This window comes from Strongylocentrotus purpuratus, unplaced genomic scaffold (genome assembly GCF_000002235.5).
Source record: "Strongylocentrotus purpuratus isolate Spur 01 unplaced genomic scaffold, Spur_5.0 spur5_scaffold_8, whole genome shotgun sequence".
Lineage (NCBI taxonomy): Eukaryota > Metazoa > Echinodermata > Echinoidea > Camarodonta > Strongylocentrotidae > Strongylocentrotus > Strongylocentrotus purpuratus.
This window is the reverse complement of record NW_022145614.1, coordinates 19,229,039-19,241,832: the sequence shown is the minus strand read 5'-3', so window position 1 is coordinate 19,241,832 and position 12,794 is coordinate 19,229,039. Positions and strand designations below refer to the sequence as shown.

Here is a 12,794-nt window from a genome sequence, read left to right as displayed (position 1 = left end):
CGTACGTGCGCGTCGAGGTGCGCGCGCAAATTTTGTTGACATTTTTAGTTGAACTTTGACCTGAAGTTGATGTATACCAAATATGGTTTATTTTTGAAGACTCGTTATCGAGATATGATAATGACTTGATTTTTACAAAATGGCGCCTGGATGACGTCACGATGACCCCATGAACTTGAAAAAGGTTTCGGGAACTTCATATCATAGGGCCTGATGACTAACAGAAATTTGAAGGAAATTGACCAGGTCGAGTTCGAGTAAACGTATACACAAAAAAAGTGTACGGAATAAATAAAAATAAATAAAGAATAAAGAAAGAAAATTCTAACGAAATCAATAGGTGATCTGTCATCGACAGACCACCTAATAATAACTAGACATGTAATACTTGTTTGGAACAAGTATAGGTGGGCTGGTCAACTAAAATTTGAGAGAAAATAGAGCAAAAAATAAGCGAGATACTGCTAGAAAAAAACAATGTCAAGAAGATTCATGATATTTGTCATACCTATCAACGTGTGTGTGTGTATGTATGGAAAAGAATGGTGGTGTAAAACAATAAAAGTACATTCGGCGTGCCATACTCCCTTAACCTTTGACATTAGTGCAGCTTGGTTTGAGTTCGTTGAGCTTGCTTGCTGCATATATATCGCATGGATTGCACATTATATCGCGATGTGCACACAAAGTATAGTGCAGGCCTTCGATGCAATACAGTAAAAAGCCTTCGTATAAGTTCTCGATCGAATGCTGACAAGATTTTCGAGTTGGAGCCTTTCTTCGTCCTTTTCTGGATTGTTCTTGTGTTCTCGATTTATGCCCGTTATCTCGCCGACAGTTTAGTGGAAACTGATACTGATAGTGATATTTGGTAAGTTCTAATTTTGTAACAATTATCGTATGAAAATGCACCACTGCACTGTCCGATTCCGAAGGTGTTCGCTATGTCATGATGTTGTTGTTGAGGTGTACGTTTTGTGACTACGCAGTACCGGTACGGTACCGTACGTACGATTGTGTACTTTTACTGGGTAGATCTAACTTAGATCTAATGAAAGTGTGAAATGAATTCTAAAAAATGAAACCTTCTAACAATATGCCTACAAATATGGTCCATGCATTCTTAGAGAATGTCATTACTTGTTTATTTGCTGTTAAATGTGATAAAATTTGAATAGATTTTAGTTGCTAACTTTGTCTAGACCCGCGCATGGAGACTGGCATGTATAAAGTCTACATGTTGCATGGAGTATGACTAGTCTAGTACGAGTATGAGTATGACTGAGTTCTATAAAACGTAGACTAGACTATATCAATGAAGGTCTAAGGCAGGTGTTGTCGGGCTAACTTGGCTCAAAGACATCTCGTCTCAGCTGCAAAAACGGTCAATTTTGCAGGTTTTGGGTTTTAGAGTTAGCGTTTGGTTAATAGGGTTTTATATGGTTTAATGTCAGAAATTAACCGTTTTTGCAGCTACCGTAGGCAGCTTTAGGCCGAGTTTGCTCGGATTCTAGGTTGTATGTGTGGTGACTAGAAGTTTACATCTAGAAAATCAATAATTATTAAAAAAATTATTTATCAACAGTAATTTATTATACATCTTAGATCTATCTTATTCCAAATCATTTGGTACCATTTTTGAGTGGTAGATCTAGATCTATGTGTTCACAGTCACACTTGGATGAACAGGAGGCATTGTTTGCAAGAGTGCAAAAATCGACTTGCGCCAAAGTTGCTTTAATAAAATGATGTGATGTTTTAATAAAACAATTGGGATTTGGGTATTAAAATCAGTCTTTGCAGATCCAAATAACATCCCTAACAAAATTAATCATGCCACACATGTATTACATATCAAATATCAACAAACATTTGTGTGTGGGTGTGTCTGTCTTTTTTTTACTCACAGGGTATAGGCTACGGTATGTGTACTTTCACAAAACCGGGTTCTGAAACTGAAAGTGTGAAATGTATGGTAAACAATGAAATATTTTAGAAATATGCTTTAAATGGTGCATTTTTACAGAATGTAATTATTTGTGTATTTGCTGTGATTGCAAGGTAAAATGGGAAACTTAGACGTCTAAACAGTTTATAACTCTGAAGTCTGAACATTTGCAGAATACCCTACCACGGTTTTACGGGGGCACAGATTTAGAACCCACAATTTGACAAATATTAGAAGAAAAAAAATCAGAAACGACCAATGACCACTACCTGTCTAGTTTAAGCCAAATCTATATTTGTGGGTATTTTAAGCGAAGACATTCCACTATTATAAGCACAACACTATTATTTTTATTGTGTATTTTAAGAATGAGACATCACTTGTTGATTAAAATATCTAATAGGGTCTTTGACAACAGACTAAGCAGTGAACGAGCTTCTATAGTATAGCGGGCACAAAGTACATACAAATATGTGTGTGACTATACACGGGCTTGTCTTTTTGCGTTACTGAAATAGTGCTCAGAATTCAAGTAATTAATCTACTAAATGGCCATAACAGACCAGAAACAAGTCAGAGGTACATGTAAGTACAAGAATCAGTGCTTATCAATATAACAGGATTATCTGACGAACACACCACATTCAGTGCTGCAATGACGCACAAAACGGCGTATACATGTAATTCAACTTTTCATCCACCAAATGAATACAAACACTTGCATTATACAATCTTTAATACCTGTATCACCGTTATCGCAAGCAATAAAATCACAATCTATATCTACGGCTAATATATGAAGACTAACAATATGGTAGGGTATACTCCAATTAGGCCTATAACAGACCTGCCAACCAGTACGATTTAGTCGTATTTAGTACGATTTTAGAAGCAAATGCGACAGTTCGATTTTTCTCAATAAAATACGATTTTTTTTTAATTTATTTTTTTTTTTTTTTTAAATATTTTTTTTTAATATCTTTTTTTGTTTGTGTGTGTACCATTTTCAATGGCAAAATTCCCATTCTGTACTATAAAGTATCCTACAAGCATCTCACATGGGATGTTCATTGGTTCATCGAACACATCAATCATCATGATTATCATGCATATTCAACCAACGATCCTTTAAACAAATTCTTCCTGTATGTAGGAACTGTAAGAAGCATTGATCCGCGTAACAGTCCGCGTTTATTTTTAAGAATACAACTTTTGTCAGTAAAATACAAGTTTTTGAACTCCAGAGGTTGGCAGGTCTGCTATAACCTTGATGCGTTATAAGAGATACCGGTACATTGTATGTATTGTTGTTGTTGTTGTTGGTATTAGTTTAATGGCGTTCATTCAGTATACACCAGTTTACAGTTATGGGCCCCATTTTAATATACAGGTAAACAAAACATTGACCTCTAGTGGTCAGTGGTTATCACGTAAATTTAGATAGCGCCCATGCACATATGATGTGAGCACACAGCGCAGGCAGTGTCATCAATGTTTTCAAATGCGCGTGTATTGTTGCGTCACTGCCTGCGCTGTGTGCTCACAACATATTTGCATGGGCTTTGCTTAATTTACCCGAAAATTGACCTCTAGAGGTCAGTGGTTTGTTTTCCCGTATGTTTACCAGTTTATTAAAATTGCGCCCATGTCAGCGCATGGCACTGTTGTAACTGTAGGCTGGTGTATTGAATAAATATGCCATAGTTTTAGTTTTATAAGAAAATCAGTTATCCATAACTGAATAAAAATTTGTAATGATATAATTAATTAATCAGTAACTTAATTTATTAAGAGCCTCTAGATGGTTTACAACTTTGTATTTCTGTTTTTTGTTAACGTTTAATCTGGTCAGCCTGGTTTTGATTGCATGGAAATCTAGCTTTGCGCGATTTGAAACAGGCTTCTTGGCATGCGTGCGGAGTGGTCTGTATTCAAATATGAATTGAATGGCACATGCTCTCAGGGCTGTCAACTTTGGAAAACTGCTTGGAGGGAGATTTTTTTTTGGAGAAAATATTAGTGCCAAATCCAGCAAAATTTGGGGTGGCAGGAGTCTCCCGCTACGTGCTTTTGGGGCGGCGTGAGACTCCCTCCAAATGCGGGAGGGTTGACACCCCTGTCAGCTCTTTTATAGATGTCAGGTAACTTTTATGCCCTCCAGGCTCTATGCGTTTTGATTTGTAGTGATGAAAGGCATCGATTACTGCATACGTTTACACATGGAAAAAAATAATGTTGAATCATACTTGCTATTCTTGATAAATAGTTGACTGTCACAGAAAATGTACCATGCCTCCATTTTGAGCGGCCATTTTGAAGGAAAAAAAAGGGCCCCTGATCACATGCAGAGTGTGCAGCATTTTTTATGTAGGCAAAACCAAGACCGCTCTCATGAGACACTTTTATGGACACAGATTTACCGTCAGCACATGCATGCTTGACACTCCAGTTGGCCATCATTTTAATTTCCCCAACCGATTTTTGACATAATTCTATAGGTTCTAGGATCTCTAGGTGACTGTATTGATTTACTAGTTGCAGCAGGGTGAAATATTGAATGAGACGTTGTTCCCCCATTCACTCCTGTGGGCTCACCATTCAAGAAGCCAGTGATAAGTTCATCCTCATCATTCTCTGGTTCTTGCTTCTTTTTTTTGTAGACCAACTGTATGTTTTAAACAAGTTTATTTTTAAGCTTAGCACAGCTTTGATGTAATTTGTTTGTGTGTGGGAAAGCTGTCATTAAAGGTGATTTGGATTTAATACATATTCTTGTTTCTCCTGTTTGTTTTCAGATCTTCCCCTGCTCTGACAACGTGCGGTCAAGTTTGTAAGGCCAGCTATCTGGCTGATGCCTTAGTTCCATGCAGTATACAAACAGCAAGGAATTGGCTGCACCGTCACTCATTCTTCAAGTAAGTTGGGAGGGGGAAGGTTTTTTTTATGCCTCTAAAGTTGCCAGGGGGGTGTTTCATAAAGCTTTCGTAAAGTTACACATGACTTTACGAACGACTTGTATATGAAATTATGAAGTGCCAGATATGATGCCCAAAGTTTTTTCTGATATTTTCAATCAACTCAATTAAATTATGGTTGTTATCATAAAAATGTTAATCTACATCTGCACAGTTTAACTTTAGTTGATGTATTTAATAGTGATTGAGCATCCCATTTGGCTTTTCATATACAAGTTGTTCGTAAAGTCATGCGTAACTTTATGAACAGCATTATGAAACACCCCCAAGGGGCGATATGTTCTCAGTATGTTCAAGATCTCAGTTGTTTGTATGCCCTGGCCCTTCCACTCAGTGTTATTTAGGTTATGCATATGCATGTTCCGAGCAATCCTAACTTTTGAGCAAAAGTCAATACGGGCAGACCTTTTTCTTTTGGTATACAAGCCTTTTTTAGCACCCCCCCCCCTTTTTTTTAGCAAAAGTTTCTTGTGAAAAGTCAGTACTGGTAGATCTTTTTCTTTTGATAGGAGCCGGAGATTTTACAAGCACTCATGGTATCCCTCCATTCATGGAGTGGGGGGGGGGGGGGGGGATGTATGCATGATTAGCTCAAAATTGTGATATCAGATGTTTTTGGAAGATTACTATCAAAATGGAGTTGACAAATTTGTTTAGTGCATGTTAATTGGGGCTTTTTTATATATATATTGTGCAATGGCGGAGCCGTGGAGGCATACACAGTCAGAGATCCATCTAGTTTAGTTTTTTACAATTGCATAATTTGTTTCTTTTCTAATTTACAATTTTGACAGCTACACAAACCATTAAGGAAGTTTGCTCTCTCAGGTCTGAGGTCCTGAAACAGGAGTCTCCATCCAGACTACCAATGATAGATTACCTTTTGTGACCGCCTTTTATCGCATCCATCCTCGCCTATTGTGACCGCCTTTCATCGCATATAACCTCGCCTCTGTTCCATCCTACATGGTACCGTAATCACCACATTCTCCACACTTTCGACCGTCTCCATTATTCACGTAAGCATCCCTTTGTTTACCCCCCCCCCCTTCTCAATTTGGCCTTCCTTACTTCGTTCTTATGCCTTCCTCTCTTTCCCCATCCAAATGCCTTCCTATTCAAGGTCTTCATCACTGCTTTCATCAGGCCTCCCATATTCTTATTTACATTTTTTTTTACCCTCTCCCTTGTCCCATGATATATAACCTATATATATATTTATATATTTTCTTTGTGTGTTTCCTCTCCATTCCCAGCCAAGTTTGATTGGCCGTTCACAGCCTCTTTATTGCTCTATGTTTACACCCCCTTCCTTAGCTGTATGTTTAGTATATAGTATTATGTTTTTCATGTTCCCTCGTCAGTTAGCCTCTGATGAAATTTCCGCTAGGATAAAAAAATTAGGTCCTACATTAACTCTCATTAAATTAGAATGATCAGATAAAACTTTGACATGATTTTGTACCTCCTTCATGAAAACACAATCCCATAGATATACTTCATGTGTGTGTACTTAAGATATAGAAAAGAAGATATCATTTTGAAGGTTGGATAGGTTTTGTTGCATCTTCAATTGTATGTGATAAGGGGAGCTCAACACCAAAGCTATTTTGTAAAACATATATCAATTTTAAGATTGTGTATAGCCTTCTAATATGTCTTCTATAGAGTTTGATAGCAAGTTTTGAGAAAATTACAATTTATATACATGTAGTCAACAATAACTTTCCACAATTTTGTGTTGGGATCAGTCAATTCATACCAGTTGTACATACCTTGAAAACTTGTGTCCGAAACAAAAATTGTTCATTTCATAAAATATTCAAACTCATGTAAATAATAATATGAATGTTAATGATTTAAATTTTATTATATATTTATATTTTGTATTACAGATACTGTACATATCAACAGTTGATTGACGGTTGGAAGTTCCCATCACACTTGTCATCAAACCAGACAGCTTTCAACCAGAATCTTCCAGGTGTAAAAAAAAAAAGTAAAGTAATACATTACTAATATGAAATGCATATATTTTGGATTGTAAATCATTTCTTTATTTAAAAAAATAAAATAAAAATACATACAGTTCTGCACATGTACAAAATCTCACACCCAAAATAATGTTTATAATTATATGGAAATTACATGTACACTGTAGGTTAAATGTCACCCTTTATATTTTGCGATTAATCATAGGTTTTGTTGTCAGATTAGAAGATGATGTAAATCATAGCAGAGGGAAAAAAAGATTACCTTTTTTTTAGGTTGGAGAGATTTTGTTGCATCCTCAATTCTATGGGTGACAAGGAGGGCTCAACACCAAAGCTATCTTGTAATACACATATCGTTTTCAAGATTGCGTAAAGCCTTTCAATATGTTTTCTATAGAGTTTGATAGCAAGTTTTGAGAAAATTGTAATTAATACACAAGTAGTCCTTGGTCATTATACAAATGATGCACAGGTTTGAGTGTGTCGGTAGGGATTGTGTGCACAAGGTACCTTTGAATGGTTTTACACCAAATTCAAAGGTAGCGCGTGCACACAATTGCACTGACCCACATATTAAACCTGTGCATCATCTGTTTTATAAGATGGGGCCCCCGAAATTGTCAAAAATGCAAAATTTTGTTATTTTACAGATTTATTGGATGCATGGCAAAATCATGCGTCTGGTAATTATAACGCATGATTTTTAAATTTGCATAATTTGTTTGTTGTTACTTAGTGCAATGGATTTAAACAAATGGAGAATGTCTTCAGCCTAAACCTTAACAAAATAAAGTCAGGCCTAACTGACCTTTACATGAAACAAAAGAAAGTCATTAAATCAATAAAAACTTATTTTGCAAGCTTTTTTGAGTGTTGGGGAGGTGCAATCTAAATTAGAAGAGGACTGGATCTTGTCCATATCAAGTACAGAAATTGAGGCTTTATGTGTGGTGCTTCCTGGCCCCTCTCGCTTCAGTTTCACCAACACAGCCTCGAGAAATTGAAATTTGTTACAGATATCTAGGGTACAGTGTTCCAAAAAGTGACGTATGCCACAGCGAAGGTACTAAAGTCTAGGTTTACAACTCACCGTCGGTCTATGTACAGAAGCATAGAACTTAGTTTAGAACTATAACAGTTTGTCCAATTCTGGCGTAAAAATGTCTCCTAAATTGACGTTCTTGATTTGTGCAAACTTTTCCAACTTTGAGAATCCATACTTTAATTGAAATTTTCATGCTAGTCACATCTGAATCATCCAACAATTTAGATAATTCTTGTTCTTATAGAAGCTAGAAAATCAAATCGCAGCCGCGATTTCGCCATTTTGTTCGGGATATCAGTGTTTTCGATTTCAATATTGCATATATCGTGTTGATATTGCGTGCATCCAGTAAAAATAATTACACAGTAATTGAGCAATCAGATTGCAGGGATTTTCTAACCATCTTATAGTACATTATGTGAATGAATCATAATTGAATGGCCTTTTTTATATTCAATATCAAAAAAAATATTAACATAAATTGATATATATCCAAACAATACTGATGGTTTAAAAAGCATTCCATCTCCTTGTTTATGTCTCATGCATATCTCTTTCTTTTCTTTTCTTTTCTCTGTCTGCAGGACCTGGATTTTCAGTACGGTATATGTTTTGCGTTCTTTGTATAAAAGACTTCTATACACTCCTTCCATTTTCAGACGTCTTGTTGGACTGAAATATTTTTCACTTCCACTCATTTCACCTCCCCTCTAAGAAGACATTTCCCATAAGCAAAAAAATCATTACATGTTCATTTTTCATAAGAATTTATCACAGCTGTGAGCTCATTTCATCCATTTCACCTCATCTTTTCATGAACGATTCATCCCAATAACGCTTGAAATAAGATTTGAAAGGAATTGGAAAAGACTTGAAACGAATTGGAAAAGACTTGGAACGAATTGGAAGAGACTTGAACGAATTGGAAAAGACTTGGAACGAATATTAAATAACTGATTACAATTCCTTAAAAAGTGTAAACGTGTGAATTTCTTTAATTCTTGGTGTAAAAGTGAATGATATTTTGGTATACGAGTTGTTAAGCTTAATGTAAATAAATTAATGATAAAGAGTGAATTTTTTTATATTAAAAAAACAACTTTGGGCTGTGGTGAGTTGCTTTGAATTATAAAGTGGTGAAATTTTCAAAGATTGGTGACAAGGTTGTGTGTGTGTATATATATATATAGAACGTTAAAGACAATACAAATATTGCACAAAGAAAACGGGAGATTGCATAAGAGACTATAGGAAAAGCGAAACTGACTGTCAAGGAGCAGATAATTGAGCATAGTGTTATATTCGAGATTGTAAGAGAGACTAAATAAAGGAGTGAGTCTGATTCATTGAATAACGGCAAGATAGTCTTTGTGTAACTTACAGGAACGCAAATAATTTAGCAGAGTTGTTTGATAGAAGAGGCACAGTGTGATTGATTGTTAAGGAAAGAAATTTCAAGAACGTAAAACCAAGAGTGACGTAAAATTTGTTTATAATCGAGTAAAACGAAGGTTTTTGTGAGAACGTGAAGATCAAAATAAGCAAAGTGTGCTAAGTACATGTAAAAAAGAGTGACGGTGAGATAAACCTGATTAATAAAGTCAGAGTATATGCACGTATGTGTGTAAGCCTATGTTATAATCATTAAAACAAAAAGAAAACGCATTATATATTGAAGAACTATATATCATATAGATATAAGCCAAGAGATTGCATTTTTTCCGTCTAAATTATATACGTGAAGTTCTGAGCGAAATCGTATCAATTTGTACGGCTAACCATGTTGGAAACGGACACATCACTTGGATCGGATAGTAACACGTACATCATGAAAGGCAATGGGGATTGTTGCGTCTGTGGCCTAGATATTCAAGAGAATGAGAACAAAACAACCTGTGAAACATGCTTGAACCATTACCATGTGCCATGTATGGGATTACCTTCTGCAGAAGAGTTGACTAATGCTCAAGTAGTATGGATATGTTGCTATTGTGGTAACAACAATTTTTCTAAGCGCTTATATGACCAATTTGGTATCCCTATTGACGTAAACATGTACGAACATCTAACAAAAGACAATAATGATAATGACCACGCAGCACAGCCAAGTCCTATAACTCGTGCACAAGACAAGAGAAACAAATCTTTATCAAGCGGGAAAAAGCATTTTCTTCGGGGCAAGAAAAGACTACTTTCGCCAAACCAATCAACCACAAAGAAAAGGAAATCTGATGAATGTCAGAATAGTAACAGAATCAAAGATAATGATTGCCAATCGTGTACAAGTGACATTAAAACGACATTCACAAGAAATACATTTAGGAAGAGAACCAATTATGATCGAACTGATGTAACTGCTGATGATAGTGCCGAAGTTTGGAGAACGGTAAAGACAAGGAGAACTAAGCCGCTTAATGAAAGAGGTGTGTCCCGTAAAGCAACGAATGCGAATAATGACCCATATTCTAGCATGGACAAAGGCAAAGGTCGAGAGAAAGGTGTCACGTACATTGGGAAAGCAATGGCATACTTGTACACAAGATCAACAAGAAGAAAACAAAAATCACATTTGAAGCAATCTCAAAATGGAAGTAATAAAGACCTTGCCAACGACTCAACAGAAAAGAACATCACCACCAATGAGAACGACTTTGCCAACGACAAAACAGGAAAACACTCCACCAAAGAAAACGAAGATACCAATAGTAATAGAGTTTTTGTAAAAAGTTTGAGCACTCCTGTAAAAGAGAATGAACAAGAAAGTCAATTATCTTCCGACCATAGTTATCAAATTGGTGTGATGGCTACACTTTTTTCTAAGAACAACGACATGAGCAAATGGACCTCTTCAAATCTTGATACTATCGTGACATGTGCTAAAGACGCTGATATACCGGGTGATCCACGTGAATCGGCCAACAATCCTAGTGGAAAGATAATTCATGCCTTTGACAAATGTTTTGAGTTAGAAATTTGTGAATCCCACACCGGTCCTCTTATACAAGAACACACTGAAACGAATGTACCCTCTGGTAAAGTTCCGTTGATCAATGCCCTACAAGATGCACTAGATACACAACGAAAGTCAGATGGATGCCTAGTCGAATTCAACGAACATACCTTTGTTATAATGCCTCATACCACTGGATATTATATCTTTGACACACATGCACAAAAAGAAATAGGTGGACGACACATGTTGATGCACACGAACACATGGACAGGTGCTTACGCATTTTGTTTACAATTGGCACATATAACGAATCTCCCAAATAGTGTACCATACAGACTCATCCAAGTGAAAGTACATGATCAACAGAACAATATATCGCAATGTCCGAAAGACACAAACAAAGATGACGACAGTGAAACTGTACAAAAGAACGCACTTGCATCTACAAGTAATCTAATTGAAGAAGAAGGCAAGGCCAACATCGAACCACAATGTCCCAATCAATTATTCACAGTGACACCAAATACAAATGAAAACCCCCCAATCAGTGATTCTCCAAACAAGGTGGACAAAGCCTATAAGCAAAAGTGTCATGAAAGTCGTACAACAAATGACCCATCCCAGTTTCAGAAAAAAATACGCACAGAATACCACTTCAATCCTATATCCTATGAGAATGCCAGTCCTACGGATGAAACCCAGTCAAACGAACATAACAAAACGGGTACGAAGGTAAATTTACAAAAAACGATTATTGCTCAGGGAACGTTCAATCAGGGCCATCCAAGATTTGGCAATTCAAGCGGAAGACAATGTGTTTGTAATTCTCTAATTGCAGTGTTAAACAGCAAGTCTAAGAAAGCCAACCAATGGAAGAGTTGTGATCTAGATCGAATTTTGACAATAGGTGATAATTTGTATACCAATATAAGGAAAAGCACTTCAGTCACAACGGATTACTTAGCCATGAATCAATTACCTACGGAATTGGATGGATACGATGACTGGAATGACTATTTTACGATTGTATACCACGAAACAATTCTAGGACAGTTATCTGAAGTTGAATCGCATAATAAAGAACTTGGTTTTGTGACATTAGAACAGGCATTCGAACAACAACTGTGTAAGACTTGTGATGCCCATTTTGTGACTTTCGCCAACAACACATTTGTAGTTATAACAGGACATGAGGGGTATTTTATATTTGATTCGCATTCTAGAAGCAATCGAGGCTTTTTAAGTGCAAATGGGCACAGCATCTTACTTCACACACCAAGCTGGCAAGGGGTTTACAAACATTGTATGACATTAGCAAAGACATTGAGTTGTCATATGAACCATTATTTTGAAGTAACTGGTGTATCAGTACAAGCAATATCCGGTAAGAATGAGACATTAACCGGTTTTCTAATATTACAAGGCATCCCTACTTGTCAGAATATGTCCTCAACTACGCAATATAGTACAACGTCGCAATGCCCAACACATTCTGATGAAAAGAAACGGCAATATGAAGCATCAATTCCAAATCCAAAAAAGGAACACATTATTGAGCTTACTCAAGAGTCGACTGATGATTTGCACGCTGAAACGAGTAAACCTGAACTTCCCGATGTACATGACTACAATGGCCAACTATTGTCATTAAAGAATGTAAGGGTTGAATTGACAAAATTACAAGAAACGGAATTTGGAGACCATTGTTTTGCCAATAGAACGGAAGCGACTGTGGCAATAGACAGCTCTGTAGATAAAAACTTAAAACACTCTAAAATGGAAGATGGAAAAACAAAAAGAAGGATCACCAGTTTGGAAAAAGATGCAAAAGCCAAATCATTTGAAAGCGTTTCCAAGAAATCGAATGGAAAACGAAAAT

The 12,794-nt window shown here is 36.4% G+C and overlaps 1 long non-coding RNA gene across 1 annotated transcript; it reads left to right on the top strand.

Moving 5' to 3' along the window:
• The first annotated feature begins 601 nt into the window (after positions 1-601).
• LOC105441713 lies at positions 602-8,936 on the top strand. The gene is made up of 5 exons (XR_004062298.1): positions 602-871; positions 4,744-4,863; positions 5,718-5,942; positions 6,819-6,922; positions 8,547-8,936. It is a non-coding gene; the product is annotated as an uncharacterized LOC105441713 (long non-coding RNA).
• The last annotated feature ends 3,858 nt before the right edge of the window (positions 8,937-12,794 follow it).